Source organism: Bos mutus, chromosome 6 (genome assembly GCF_027580195.1).
Source record: "Bos mutus isolate GX-2022 chromosome 6, NWIPB_WYAK_1.1, whole genome shotgun sequence".
NCBI classification, from domain to species: Eukaryota; Metazoa; Chordata; class Mammalia; order Artiodactyla; family Bovidae; genus Bos; species Bos mutus.
The window spans coordinates 57,821,329-57,835,589 of record NC_091622.1 but is presented as its reverse complement, the minus strand read 5'-3'; the positions used below and the strand labels follow the sequence as shown (position 1 = coordinate 57,835,589).

The following is a 14,261-nucleotide window of genomic DNA, read 5'->3' as shown; positions in this document are numbered from 1 at the left end:
GTGTATTGTACTTAGTAGTACTACTGTCAGCACTCACAGTCACCAAACACCATAAATGACCCGTGTTCCATTCATGCAGAGTCCTGGTCCAAGGGTGAGTCTTATTGGCTCTATTTATTGGCTCCTTGATTTTAATGGGGCCTTGAGCCAAACTTAGAAATGCACAAATCAAAAAGCTCCAAGGCCATTCAGTATTGTGGATGGTACCATTCTTCATCAGTTTTTATTTTGGCTTAGTAGTTTAGTATATTTTTCCCTTGGAAATTTCCATATTTCACAAAAAAGGAAGATGCTTACCCAAGTAGTTTGCAAGTATTTCAAAACACATTTAGCTATCAGGAGGCTTGCTTTATACCCAGCCACACTGGGCGCGTCAACTTCTTTGGGCATCATTCATGACTCCTGTCACCTTCTTGGGCTGTTTAATTGACCTGCATGCTTTGGGCCATCTGACCTGGTAGCGACTTCCCATGTTGCTTTCCTGAGTAACTAATGATAGATACTATACCTACAAGTAGTAACCACTCCCAATTTCAGTTGGACTTGTTGAACAACATTAAATGCTCTTAAACTGGCCTTCCTTTGCTGATGGACTTTCTTGGGGATTGAGCACCTCACCCACTACCTCCCTGTTGAGGAAGAATATTGCTATGGACCCTTTACCTTGTATCACAGGATGCCTTCTATCTTCCCATCTGGAAGAGAATGCAGAGCCCATTCTATTGACCAGTGGGTAGTTAACTGTGATGACCTAGTTCCTACTGAGTGATAAGGAACATTTTCTTTGTGGAAACAGCCATGCAGAGGGGAGTGACAATCCAGATGCTAGGGTTGTTGGGCTGGCCCTGGGCCAGTCCACAGATATCAAGACTAAGTTCGTCTCTTTGGGATTGAATTCTGCTGGATTTTCATGGGGAATAAGGAGGAAGATGGACAACAGAGGTGAAAGGTTCTGTTCCCTTGGGCCTTCCTACTTTGTTGGACAATGAAGGCAAATTATAGACTGGAGAACACTGTTTGGGACGCATGATGACTTGTTAAAAAGAGTCAGCTACTCTGATAATCCTGAGTAGGAAATGACAACCCACTCCAGTATTCATGCCTGGAAGATTCCATGGACAGAGGAGCTTGGAGGGCTATAGTTCATAGAGTCACAAAGAGTTGGACATGACTGAGTGACTGAACATGCATGCACCCTGCTTTTCCAGTAGTCAATCCCATCATAAACCATTTTATTTTCAAAATGACCTTTTCTGTTGATTTGGTTGTCCATTGATTGAGTTTACCCAATTCCCCTTCCTAGCATTTGGGGCTAGGTGAGCTTTACAGGAATCATAAAATCAAAGAGAGAGAGTGTGTTTGGAGTAGATATGTTGCTTTTCATGATTAAAGTCTGAAAAATAAAGAAAAAAGACTTTGCTCCCATTCTCTAGAACATTTTTGTGTTGTTTTCCTGAAAATGTAGAATTACACATATTTTAGAAGGTAGGATAAACTGATTAAGAAAATATGATCATAAATGTCTACTCTGGATCTCTGGAATCCAGTAAGGGACAATCTGCTTTTAAGGAAAGTGTAGGAGCCTTGGGGTCTGCTGGGCATGAGTTCGAATCCTATCCAAAACATTGGCTCCTATTGCTGTGAATAGAAGGATTACTATCAGGTTCAGAGAGAGAATATGTAGCAAAGAATAAGATTTCTAATAGTGTAGTTTATTGTATAATAAGAACATTTTAAAAAGTAAAATTAAGTATTCTTGAACCTTTTGTCAGTATATATACCATGCAAAAGTAAGCTGCTTCCTATTCCCAGGGATTCGGTTAGTTTTGTAAGAAAAAGTGGTGGGCAGCCTTTTCTTTGTTTGCAGGCTTTCTCTGGTGCATTTTGATCTTGAGATTGGTGGATGTCTTCCTGTATCCTCCAAGGACTTACGGTTTGGTGGACATTGAGAGCAGTACCCACTTGTTCCTGCAGAGATGGAAACAAGGGGCTTATTGGCCATCTCGCTCAAAAGGCTCTAGACAGAGAAGGAGAAAGAGGAAGTGAAGAGGTTTAGGATTTGGAAGGAGATGAGTGCTCTCTGTATCTGCCTGGCAGAGTGAAAACTCCTAAGTGCAGAAAACATAATGACTGCCTTTGTTGGCTGGAAGGTTGCTGGTGCCTTTGGTTGTCAAGTTTTTGCCTGCTTCATAGAGGCAGGCAGAAAGCAAGAGATGCTAGATTCCCTTGAGTTAAGCACTTTGTAGTGCCAGGATATTAAAAAATTTTTTTAATTTTTTGGAATGCAAATTCAAGAGAAAAATGTGAAATTGTTGCATAAATGCATGCCATTTCTAAGTCTAATAAGTCCAAAGCATTATAACTTTGTGAGAAAACCATAAAACATAAATGCTATTAACCTAGCAAAGTCATCTTAATTATGTGCACTAATAATATTGCAAATATTTGTCTTCCCCCCAACTACATTTCTCTTAAAAGTGGGAGAAGGTACAGAAATGTTTTTTCCCCCACCTTTATTCATTAAAACATTTTAGTAGCTCCCTTTGTATAATTGATTATTGTATGAAGGTAAATGCATGGATGTTGCCTCAGTTTGAGTGCCAGCTCCACCTTTTATAAGGAAATCCTTTAACCTCTCAGTGATGTGATTTCTTTTAAAATGGGATTATTGTAAGTATTAAATGAGTGAATACGTGAAGTGTTTGGCAAGTAAGTATTACGTAAGTGTAATACTTTCTTTCTCTTCTTATAGGCCAGTTTATTTGTGAGGAAGACAAAGTAGGAGTTACTAATGTCCTGTGTGGAATATAAAGCTCAGAATGACAGAGTACCTTCTGTGGGATCAAATATTTAGTAAGCTAGAAAAGTGGGATTCAAATTTAAGCATTCTAGCTTTCTACTCTATCTTCCTTAACTTCTAGAAATTTTACACTCTTGGTCTTCTCCTTAATGCTCTGGGAGTGAATTGAGCACAACTATTGATTGAATATGTCTTCTTCAAATATATATTTATTAATTGAATAGAATGACTAAGAAGGAGATATTGCCTAAAGGAATACTAGTAAACTTTCTCTGATATAATAACACAAACATTCAAGCATCTTATAGACTTTTTCCCCCTTAGAGTAACAAAGTGTTTGTTATTATTATTATTTTCAGATAAGGTTGAATAAAGACAACTGATGCTCCAGTTATCACTATGCCAAGTTCAACAACCAAGAGTGAACAAGTCCTCAGTTTGTGTCATTTCATCAGCATGAATGCATCACACTGATGAAATGACACAAAAGCCATGTTACAAATGATGCAGTCATTGAAAATGAAGCATTTGCACAATTCGAAAGTGCGGTTAATCTTACAGGAAATCTATTTCCGTATCTTTTGTCCACATGTGACTATCATTGCTTTTAATCAAAACACTGAAGCATGAATCACCCTGAACAACAGCATATAAGACTGAGAACAAGATTTCAGAAGAAATCCCTTCATTTTATCAATGTGTCTACTTGGAAGCTGTAGGAGTTGGAGAGGAGGAGTTGATGGCTATAGTGTTTTGTACATTGTTATGCTGAACACATATAGAGGGGGCAGGGAGAGGAGATTGATGATAACCTGGAAGAGCAAAGATGAAGGAAAAGAGCTGCTTAGGGCATAGTGCTTGTTCAGTTCAGTTCAGTTGCTCAGTCCTGTCCAACTCTGCAACCCCATGGACTGCAGCACGCCAGGCCTCCCTGTCCATCACCAACTCCCAGAGTTTATTCAAACTCATGTTCATTGAGTCGGTGATGCCATCCAACCATCTCATCCTCTATCGTCCCCTTCTCCTCCCACCCCCAATCTTTCCCAGCATCAGGGTCTTTTCAAATGAGTCAGTTCTTCACATCAGGTGGGCAAAGTATTGGAGTTTCAGCTTCAACATCAGTCCTTCCAATGAATATTCATGACTGATTTCCTTTAGGATTGACTGGTTTGATCTTGCAGTCCAAGGGACTCTCAAGAGTCTTCTCCAGCACCACAGTTCAAAAGCATCAATTCTTTGGTGCTCAGCTTTCTTTATAGTCCAACTCTCACATCCATACATGATTACTGGAAAAACCATAGCCTTGACTAGACGGACCTTTGCTGGCAAAGTAATGTCTCTGCTTTTTAATATGCTGTCTAAGTAGATCATAATTTTTCTTCCAAGGAGTAAGCGTCTTTTAATTTCATGACTGCAGTCACCATCTGCAGTGATTTTGGAGCCTCCCAAAATAAAGTCTGCCTCTGTTTCCACTGTTTCTCCATGTATTTGCCATAAAGTGATGGGACCAGATGCCATGATCTTAGTTTTCTGAATGTTGAGTTTTTAGCCAACTTTTTCACTCTCCTCTTTAGTTCTTCACTTTCTGCCATAAGGGTGGTGTCATCTGTATATCTGAGCTTATTGATATTTCTCCCAGCAATCTTGATTCCAGCTTATGCTTCATCCAGCCCAGTGTTTCTCATGATGTACTCTGCATATAAATTAAATAAGCTGGGTGACAATATACAGCCTTGACATACTCCTTTTCCTATTTGGAACCAGTCTGTTGTTCCATGTCCAGTTCTAACTGTTGCTTCCTGACCTGCATTCAGATTTCTCAAGAGGCAGGTCAGGTGGTGTGGTATTTCCATCTCTTACAGAATTTTCCACAGTTTGTGGTAATCCACACAGTCAAAGGCTTTGGCATAGTCAATAAAGCAGAAATAGATGTTTTTCTGGAACTCTCTTGCTTTTTCAATGATCCAATGGATGTTGGCAATTTGATCTCTGGTTCCTCTGCCTTTTCTAAAACCAGCTTGAACATCTGGAAGTTCACGGTTCATGTATTGCTGAAGCCTGGCTTAGAGAATTTTGAGCATTACTTTACTGGAGAAGGAAATGGCACTCCACTCCAGTACTCTTGCCTGGAAAATCCCATGGGCGCAAGAGCATGGTAGGCTACAGTCCATGGGGTCCCAAAGAGTCAGACACGACAGAGTGACTTCATTTTCACCTTTTCACTTTCACTTACTAGTGTGTGAGATGAATACAATTGTGTGGTAATTTGAGCATTCTTTGGCATTACCTTTCTTTGGGATTGGAATGAAAACTGACCCTTTCTAGTCCTGTGGCCAGTGCTGAGTTTTCCAAATTTGCTGACATATTGAGTGCAGCACTTTCACAGCATCATCTTTTAAGATTTGAAATAGCTCAACTGGAATTCTATCACCTCCACTAGCTTTGTTCATAGTGATGCTTTCTAAGGTCCACTTGACTTCACATTCCAGGACGTCTGGCTCTAAGTGAGTGATCACACCGTTGTGATTATCTGGGTTTTGAAGATCTTTTTTGTATAGTTCTTCTGTGTATTCTTGCCACCTCTTCTTAATATCTTCTGCTTCTGTTAGGTCCATACCATTTCTGTTCTTCATCGAGCCCATTTTTGCATGCAATGTTCCCTTGGTATCTCTAATTTTCTTGAAGAGATCTCAAGTCTTTCCCATTCTATTGTTTTCCTCAATTTTTTTGCACTGATCACTGAGGAAGGCTTTCTTATCTCTCCTTGCTCTTCTTTGGAACTCTGCATTCAAATCTTTCCTTTTCTCCTTTGCTTTTCCCTTTTCCAGTGCTTGTTAGGAGTAGATAAAGTTGCCGTAAGGAAGTTTGTTTTAGTTCTTTTAAGGTTTTAGAAAAGATTTTTAAGTTAATTTCATAGAATTTTATTACTGAGAAGAATTCTAGAACTTATTTGCCAGAACCTTTTCACTTTTTTTGGTCAGGTAGACAATTGAGCTGTCTCTCTCTCTCTCACTGATGCAATGGGCATGAATTTGAGCAGAATCTGAGAGATGATGAGGGACAGGGAGGCCTGGCATGCTGCAGTCCATGGGGGCACAAAGAGTCAGACATGACTTGGCAACTGAACAACAATAGGCAGTTGAGGTCTAGAGGGATCAGTAATTCCTCCAATGTCACAAGTTGAGTGTAAACCAAGTCGTGATCAGGTCTTTTGATTCCCCTTTTAGCTCACTGTTGAATCCTGTACCTGATATGTTGCTGGTATTCTGCAAATGTTTGATGAAGGAAAGAAAGAAAAAATGAGTGAATGACTCTATCTCTCATCCCTTTGTTTTTGGACCATTTTGTGCCCCAAATTAAGAACAAGTCAAAAGCGATTGTCTTCTGCTTTGTAGTTGGGCATGAAGATGGGGAAAGCAAAATTTCTAGTTCTGACACAAACACATCAGAAAAATGACCCCTTTTCTTTTTTATTTTCCTCTTTCTCAAGGGAGGAATCATTCAGCAGAAATGTGTCTGCTGGGAGGGCCAGGTTCTGAAGTCAGCCACAGGATGAAAATTACAGATAAGCAAAACTTACCTTGAGGCTATCTTAGGGAGGTACCATGCTGGAGCCTGGTGAACTATTTCTCAGCCAGTTTTCCCTCTGTCTTTGGAGCAGACAGCTGTTTTCTAGATTGAGTACCAGTGAAGCAGTTAGCTTAAATTTTGGGGTCATATATATGAAAAATGTGTCTTTTAAGCAAAAGGGTGCACAGGGAAGGGTTTGTAGGCATGGAAACAAACCTGGGGCAAGACATATATGCTGGTGGTCTGTCTCATGTTCACTCTGGGGCATATGCTTTTTAAGATTGATATTCTCTCTCTTTTTCTCTCTCATATAATCCAATATATATAAATTTAACGTATGTAAGATTTCACTCCACCATTACATCTAGTACACTGGAAAAGCTGAATTAAACACTGCCCCAGTATCTAGAATTAAGATCCACATTAAAGGTATTTCTTTTATCTTGTAGAACATCTTAGATAAAGATGAGGTGGCTAAACTCTAGAATTAGATAATTTTGCTGACTGTGCTATAAATTATTATTACTTTTTTTTTTTTTTTTGCTGTGGAGGCTTAAAAGGGAATTTTTGGTGTGGATATGCTTGGGAAAAGGAAAATATATTATATGATGACTGAATTCAGAGAAATTTAAATGCAAAAGGCAATCAGCTTCTGCCACTCTTGTCCTCTTCCCCCATCTCTGAAAAAAGCAAAACAAGATCCCTGGTTTGCTCAGACTCCCTCTTTAAGACTTGGTTCAGACATCCAAGCTTTCTATCTTCAATAGGCTGTTTGTTGCTTTTTCTGCATCTCTCTCTCACTTCCTACTCATCTCTACTTCTAAATCTCCATTCCCATTCTTTTTTATGCTGCAGCTTCACCATGGACACAGACCATCGTATCAAGGAGGCTTTTGTGAGAATCTCTTAAACTTACTAAAAAGTAATCAACTCTTGCAGACATTACAAAGGAGGCCTTTGGACAGAGACACCTAGCTGATTTCCTGGAACAATACCTGGGGAATTATTTTTTGGCTCCAAGAGGATAATATTTTAAGTTGTTATATATTTGCTGATCTTGGGGGGATGGTTGGAAGCATCCAGGATGCACAGGAAGCTTGGGCTCTTGGCCCATTTGGCTCAGTCTAAATATTTGGAGGATGAATATTTGAAAATGCATTTAAACATTTAGAGCATTCTATTTGTTTTTCTAGTAAGTTGCATTGTTATTGCAATACGCTTCTGAAGCAGGATTCTGTCTGTGGGAGGCATGAACCTCCTGGACAAGCCCAGGCTCGAGTTTCATCTTAGGCCTTGGTGTGAAGCCAGAGATGTGCATGTCCATTGCTTAATGTCCACACCCATGAAGTGGGTTACTATTATAATCAGTCACCTTCAACGCCTGTGTTCTAAAGTCATGCTAAGGGTCTGACCCAACTCTGTACTGAAGCCAGGAATGGAACTTCTCACATACACATGCACAGACACATACAGACACACACATAGACACAGACACACACACACACATGTACACACACACACTTCATTTCTCAAACCATTTGCTGCAGTGTTTCCCTCCTTTTGTTAGTGCAGTAGCTTTGTTATTAGTGCCAACTTTCTACTCTACACTGTGAGCATCTGTGATCAGTTTTCCTCTCCCACCTACTAGAAGATATCTTTGGACTGGTATGTGCTTAGAGAATTTAAACTAATACAACTACATTAGATTATGTAAAACATAATTAGGAAAGCAAATTTGCTGTAAAAGCAGCCTATGTGTTTATAGAACTTGGAACCAATTATAAGCAACTAGGGGATTTTCCATGTTCTTTAGACCCACAGATATATCCAAGGACCTCAATTATATCAACTATTTGCCTATCTCAATCAAATGATCTAGGTAATTGCCAAATATCTACTTTGCTATGCTATCGCGTCCTAGACTCTCATTGTCTTGGTGGAATGTGAGTGAGTGTCAGCTTCACTTCTGAAATTTGAAGTAGAAAGGACTGGGGAGGCCTGGTGGGGTGGGGTAGCATGGGTGTGTACCGGGCCTGTAATTACCGTGGTAAAGTGTCTTAGACAACCAGATAATAACCCTCTCAATAGAATTGGGGACGCAGTAGCAACAGTAAAAATTATATTAAACTGGGCCGGATGCCCAGACTATCAGCCTCAGATAAACAAAGGGTAAGAGAAACATTTCAAGAGGGACTAGCTTGTGAATCAAGGAAGCTAAAACAGACCAGAGAGGTGCTCACTTGAGGAGCTTTTACCTCCTTGCAAAAGCTCTGCCCAAACTAATTAAAATGCCCAATCTAATTAGAAATCTAACCATAATCCCCCTGGTGGCCCCTCACTCCACCCCCTTCCATTGTCAAGATGCTAATAGGGTCGCCTGGTTGAAAAAATTATTGAACCGGTGACTATGTGAACACATACACATAATCCCCCGCCTACTGAGTTGGAGCAAAGATGCTAGTGATTTGTACAGTGATGGTGTTGTCTCCCTCAGCAGTGATGTATGACATGGATTAATGCAGAGCGGCCATCTGCTGTTGAGGAGGGTGATAGAATCTGTTCCTCGGTGGCAGACGGCTCCACGGCGCTGGCCAGCTGGCTCAGGGTGGACAAAATTGGACCGGGTAAGTGATGCCCCAGCAACCCTCTGGGGAAGTAACTCCAGGGCCTTCCCCTCAGGTGCTTATATTTGTCCCCATTGGCTTTATGCGTTCATATGCATCATAGAGCTGATACAACACAATCCACTTTGGAATGTGGAGAAGAGGAAGGAAGCACACGCCCTCCATGAAGGTTAAAAGTTGCTGATCTAGAGCATGAGACGTGCCCTTGAATTTCATGGTTGTTGTTGTTCAGTTGCTCAGTCCTGTCTGACTCTTTGCGACCCCATGGACCACAGCACTCCAGGCTTCCCTGTCCTTCACTATCTTCTGGAGCTTGGTCAAACTCATGTCCATTGAGGCGGTGATGCCATCCAACCATCTAAGTCCTCTGTTATCCCTTTCTCCTCCTGCCTTCAATCTTTCCCAGCATCAGGGTCTTTTCTAATGAGTTGGCTCTTGGCATCAGGTGGCCAAAGTATTGGAGCTTCAGCTTCAGTCCTTCCAATGAATGTTCAGGACTGATTTCCTTTAGGATTGACTGATTTGATCTCCTTGCAGTTCCATGGGACTCTCAAGAGTCTTCTCCAGCACCACAGTTCAAAGCATCAATTCTTTGGCACTCAGCCTTCTTTATGGTCCAACTTCTTTATGGACAAAAAGAGGAAAACTGATAAAGCATATGGCTCATGTTATCTGGGAAAAGAAAAATCAGTTTCTTAGAAGAAATAAACTTTTTCTTACTTTTTCACATTTGACTTCATAAAGAGGAGAAACCGAATTTATCAGGGTGTTTATTACAAAAACATCAAATTGATAAAGTGCTTGGCCTATTGACAGAGAAAGGGCCTGAACGTGGGCCTCCAGTGACCAATGAAAAATAGGTAGCCCTCTGCAATTCCCTAACAGAATCATGATTTTTACCTTTTGCTCTTTGCACATCTGTGTATTTTCTAAAATATCCACTGTGAACATGCATAATATTTTCTTTTTTTAAAAGCTTTTATTTATGTATTATTTACTTTTGACCATGCTGGGTCTTCGTTGCCACACGGGCTTTTCTCTAATTGGGGCAAGCTGGGGCAACTCTCTAGTTGCGGTGCATGGGTTTCTCTTCATGATGGCTTCTCTTGTTGCAGAGCATGAGCTCTAGGGCAAGCACACTCCAATAGTTGCAGCTCCCAGACTCTAGAGCACAGGCTCAAGAGTTGTGGTGTACAGGTTTAATTGCTCCACAGCATGTGGGATCTTTCTGGATTAGGGATCGAATGGTGTCTTCTGCATTGGCAGGTGGATTCTTTACCACTGAGCCACCAGAGAAGCCCCTACAAAACATTTTCATGCAGATGGCCTGGTTCTGGGTCTGCTTGACCTGAGATCCATTCCTCACCCTTCCTTCCAGGGGTGTATTCAGGAGGCCTAACCCTTCAGACCGATGTTCTCAGGCCCCATGTCAGCTGGCTCCCAACTGGGTTTGGTCCATGAAGGCTCTGGTGGGAGTTTGGAGAACAGAAGGGAGGGAGAAGTTGAGGTATTTCTCTCTCTCTCTTTCTGTACTGGGTGATATCTCTGGCAGCTGCTACCTCTCTTCCTTGGCTCCAGCTCTCACAGGAAACCTGCCACAGTTCCCGCTTCCTCTGGGTAATTCCAGGCCCAGGGCTTGGGTAGCATCACCTCCTCCCTTTGTCCCTCCAGCCTGGGAGTGGCGGCGGCTTCCTGTCATGGTTAGTCTCTGGACTGCCTCACCGTCCCTTGTTTGGCTTTTAAGTTTCTTTCATCTCAGTGCATTAAACTTCCTCTGTTTTAAATATTCAGAGTGGTTTCTGTCTTCCTGGTTGGGCACTGACACAAAGAAACAAAAAGGTGTTTGAAACACAAATGAATGGGGCAAAAGAATTTAGAGGACCATGAGTTGGGAAAATAACCAAAGAAGCAAAAGACAACAGATCATGGCAGCAGACACAGAGCCAAGTCCAGTCTTTGTATACACTAGCTGGAAGGGACTTCCGGTCACATAAGGCACATTCACACACACAAATTAAAACTTCACTTTAGAGTTATCAACTCCTGAAGTGAAGGATAACAATATGTCTGTTTAGAGAAAAAACAACCCCACCCCAAACCCCCATAGGATTTAGAGTCCTAAGTCTTTCAAGTCCCATAGAATTCAAGTCCTGGCTTGTGGTGGACTTTGCAGCCTCCATTCCACCCTTCCTGAGTGGCATAGCAGCCATGGAATTTGGAGAGGACTGATCCAACCTCCAACTTCTGGGTTGTGGCCTTGATTAACATGGACACGGGTTCCTGTACTCCAGGCTTGAGCCAATCAGTACATGGCATTCCCCTGGCCACTGGTGCAGTGGAAACGAAGCCTGGGTCCCCTGTTTGATGACTGGAGAGAGAAAAGTCCTTTCTCCTTCTGGGTAGTGTTGTGGGCCCTGAAACTGTTCCAGCATTTGGCTACTAAACTGACAAAGAACCTGAGAATAGAGCTGATGCAAAAAGAAGGATAAATTCAAGATAACCAAAGTAAAACAGCTGGATTTCTGATCAAACTGTTCCCAAAGCCCACTGTACCACTAAACTTTTCTATTACAGAGTTTCTATATTCTATTTACTGTTTACTGCTGCTGCTAAGTCGCTTCAGTCGTGTCCGACTCTGTGCGACCCCATAGACGGCAGCCCACCAGGCTCCCCCGTCCCTGGGATTCTTCAGGCAAGAACACTGGAGTGGGTTGCCATTTCCTTTTCCAATGCATGAAAGTGAAAAGTGAAAGTGAAGTCGCTCAGTCGTGTCCGACTCTTCACGACCCCATGGACTGCAGCCTACCAGGCTCCTCCATCCATGGGATTTTCCAGACAGGAGTATTGGAGTAGGGTGCCATTGCCTTCATTTTTATTTGTATTTTCTGTTACTTGCAACCAAAAACATGTGGTTCAGTGGTTAGGACTCTGCACTTTCACTGTTGAGGGCCTGGGTTAAATTCCTGGTTGTGGAATTAAGATCCCACAAGTCTCACAGTGCTCCTCCCTCCAAACAAAACAAAATAAAAACATGCTGGTTGAGACACAGAAATGTTGTTGGCTGTGTGGCCTTGGGCTAATCACCGAATCTTTCTGACATCACCTCCCTCATCTATAAAATGGAACTATCAAGACAATTTATCTTAAGGAATTTTTCGAGGATCTAATGGGGTAATAAATGAGTAGGTGCTTTGTAAATTGCAAGCAGTTATTTGAATCTTCTTATCACATATATAATTTATTTCAATTGTTAATGCAGTTCTATATCTCTCCTATAAATAAAAAATCAATTTTATCAAGCATAAACTTCTATAATACCCACCTCATTGCTGTATTGTGAATTTTCACCAAGATTAATCAGTAATAGCCATTACTTCACTCTGGTGGTGGTTTAGTCGCTAAGTTATATATGACTATTGCAACCCCATGGACTGTAGCCCACAGGCTGGCTCCTCCATCCGTGGGATTTCCCAGGTAAGAATACTGGAGTGGGTTGCCATTTCCTTTTCCAGGGATCTTCCTGACCCAGGGATCAAACCCAGGTCTTCTGCATTGCAAGCAGATTCTTTGACTGAGCCACCAAGGATTTCACTCTGTGTAGTCCTAGATAGCTTACTTTTGAAGTCCTGGATGACCTATATAAACTTGAAAGGATTTACCTCAAAACCCTCAGCCAGCAGACATGAGTTGAGTAAACCCTCTGTGTGACCACGCATCACTCACTCGGAAAATGTGTGGTTTCATTGCTCCCCTGGAGCAGCCGTGAAAGTGGGTATGTGACATTCCTCTCATGGAGTGAAAGTTTAGGCGCATCCAAAAAGGACCAGCTGGTCAGTTCTGCCCTTGCATTTTCTTGGAGTTGCTGCCCTGAGGTTGTTTGGTAACCTGAGAGAGTGGTTTAGGCTTGAACCTTTAAAAGGGCTGCAAAATTGAAAGCTTCCAGGGAAACAGCACTTAATGTTTAGATTTTTGTAATTACAAAAGATTGAGTAATTAATTTATCAAGCCTAATTAGATAAGCTGTCTAGCATTTAGGGCAATGACAATAAAAGTGCAAAAGAAGTATATTTGTTTGTCTTCCAGTAATGGTATATCTTGGGACAGAACTTGGGATGGCCTTGCGGGCTATGATGGATCGGGACAGACCCGTAATGACTGGAAGTAAGAACCTGACCCACCTACCTGCAGGGCTGGGGCAAGCCCAGAGAACAGGAATTGCAAGTTCAGACTTGATTTTTCTCACCAAGTACTGTGAATTCTACCTCCCAATTTGACCTCACGTCTCTCCCTTCTCTGTCTGCCTCGTAACTGAGCTGGGTCAAGAGCTCATTACATGTCACCTGGGTTAATCTCCCTGCCCCCAGATTCAAACCCCTCAAGTTGCCCTCAACTCAGCTCTATTCATCCTCCACCCTGCTATAGGAGTCATCTTTTAAAATTATACTGTTGCCCCACCCCCTTCTTCCCTTAAAGCTTTTCACTGGCTCCCTATGGGCTGATCCTATAAAGCCCAGAGCCCTTAGCATGTCAAGGAATTGTGGGATCTGACTTCTCTTAACAATCAATCCAGCTGCTTTCCTTCCTACCTCCCTTTCCACTTCCCCGCCTCCGCCCACCCCCACCAAGTTCCTTCCTAACTGAATCAGAGACCTGGGACACAGCTCTTCAAGGCTGTGGTTATCAGGATTTGACGGTCGTAAAAATTACTTGATCCTGTTTAAAATACAAATTCCTGGGCTATATCCTCACATGATTATGATCCAAGGGGCCTCCTCTAGGAATGTGACCTTTCATACGAACTTTGGTAAAGTCAGGTGCAGCTGGGAAGACTTGAAAGTCCAGGCTCAGCTGGGAATGTTGATTGAACACCTACCTGTGGCCCCTGGTGTGGCTGGATTCTGAGAGGGACCATCTGGAGATGGAGTTCTGGAGAGTAAGTGCTGTCAGAGGACCAGGCAGAAGCAAGGAGACCTCCCTATCTAACCTGCCTTTAGAGGCAGGCAGCATCTGCCAACTACCCTTCCAGTGAGTGGCTAAGGCCAGCACCAAGCCTAGAGAAGTGACTGTACACTTCACTTCTTATAGGCAAGCTCACCTAAATGCATTTCTGGAAAATGCAATTTGCCACAACTGACTAGTAGATGGTATTAATAAATGATTGTCATTTTTTTTCTTGTCCTGTTTTCATGGATTTTTTTTTGAAGTGTTTATCGAATTTGTTACAATATTGTTTCTGTTTTTTATGTTTTGGTTTTTTGGCCACAAGG

General features: G+C 42.0%; 1 long non-coding RNA gene across 1 annotated transcript in view; it reads left to right on the top strand.

Annotated features, from left to right (window-relative positions):
- The window catches only part of LOC138988222 (uncharacterized), a 238,916-nt gene that overhangs the window by 92,056 nt on the left and 132,599 nt on the right, over positions 1–14,261 (top strand). The window contains exon 2 of the long non-coding RNA XR_011464508.1: positions 8,868–8,994. This is a non-coding gene — a long non-coding RNA (uncharacterized lncRNA). The remainder of the gene's footprint in view (positions 1–8,867; positions 8,995–14,261) is intronic.